The sequence below is a fragment of the Mandrillus leucophaeus genome, unplaced genomic scaffold (assembly GCF_000951045.1).
Source record: "Mandrillus leucophaeus isolate KB7577 unplaced genomic scaffold, Mleu.le_1.0 Scaffold506, whole genome shotgun sequence".
In the NCBI taxonomy this organism is placed as follows: Eukaryota; Metazoa; Chordata; class Mammalia; order Primates; family Cercopithecidae; genus Mandrillus; species Mandrillus leucophaeus.
Genome location: NW_012105431.1, coordinates 569117 through 570372, shown reverse-complemented (window position 1 = coordinate 570372; position 1256 = coordinate 569117). Strand labels below are relative to the sequence as shown.

The window sequence follows — 1256 nt, the reverse complement described above, 5'->3', positions numbered from 1 at the left end:
CACTCACTCACTGTGTGTCTTGCACTGTTAGTGACATATATCTTGGCCACAAACGTTTGGTGCTGCTGTATTTTATTTTTTTTTATTTTTATTTTTTGGATGGAGTCTCACTCAGTTGCCCAGAATGCAGTGCAGTGGCTCAATTTCAGCTCACTGCAGCCTCTGCCTCCCAGGTTCAAGCAATTCTCCCACCTCAGCCTCCCGAATAGCTGGGACTACAGGCACACACCACCACGCCTGGCTAATTTTTGTATTTTTGGTAGAGATGGGGTTTCTCCATGTTGCCTAGGCTGGTCTCAAACTCCTGACCTCAAGTGATCCGCCTGCCTTGGTGGCCTCCCAAAGTGCTGGGATTATAGGCATGAGCCACCGTGGCCAACCTGTGTACTTAATTTTTTTAGATGAGAAAATAGGCTCAGAAAAGCAGACACCTGGCCTGAGGTCAGTCACACTAAGGGATGGTGCTGGGACTCAAGAATAGGAAATTTAACCAGTGCAGGCCACACCCCTGACCACCACACTGCTGGTGGCCGCAGCCTCCTGCCCTCTTCTCCAGGAAACTCTCCCTGCCCCTGCTGTGGCCGGCGAGGGATATTTCTACCACTCTCCATCCTCTCTTCACTCAGAAACATCCAAGGATGTTAAATGCAAGACGTGGGGGCCTTGGGGCTGTTTTATCCTGAGAAGACCTATGGCCTTCCTACTGCCTCTCCTGTGCCCCCCGAAGGCCCCCGGGGCTCCTCCTGCTTCCTCAGGGCAGGTCTTGAGCCACCTAGCGTCTACCCCACCCTCCTGTCCCAGGCTCAGAACACTCCGGCCCCTTTCCGCCCATGCTACAGACACCGAGGGAAGGATGAAGCATCTTTTCTGTGTACGCCTCGCCCTGCGGGAAAAGCTCTCCTTCCAGCTGGCGTTCAGAAAGACCCACACAGGCGCCCCACAAGGCTGCGACCGCCACCCGAGGAGGAGGAGCTTGTCCCCAAGTGCCAGAAGGAGCCAGCCCTGGTCTCGGGGGCAAGCCAGCAGGTCCGGCATGGCGGAGACCGAGCCACAGCCGGGTCACAGTCCGTCCCAGCAAGCAAGGCTGGCAGCCCAGCGGGTCCTTCCGCAGGGAGGAGGCGCATGGAAAAGAGGAGGAATTAGGCCCTAGGCGTGAGGAGGCAGGCGTGGCAGGAAGACAGGTGAAGCGCTGGGTTAGGACATAGGAAAAATCTGTCGCAGGAGCCATCCATCCAGCTCAGCACTGGCCTCGCTCC

General features: G+C 56.4%; 1 protein-coding gene across 1 annotated transcript in view; it reads right to left on the bottom strand.

The window, feature by feature from the left end:
- TNRC18 (trinucleotide repeat containing 18) overlaps positions 1 to 1256 on the bottom strand; it is a 174368-nt gene that overhangs the window by 70080 nt on the left and 103032 nt on the right. The window lies entirely within an intron of this gene.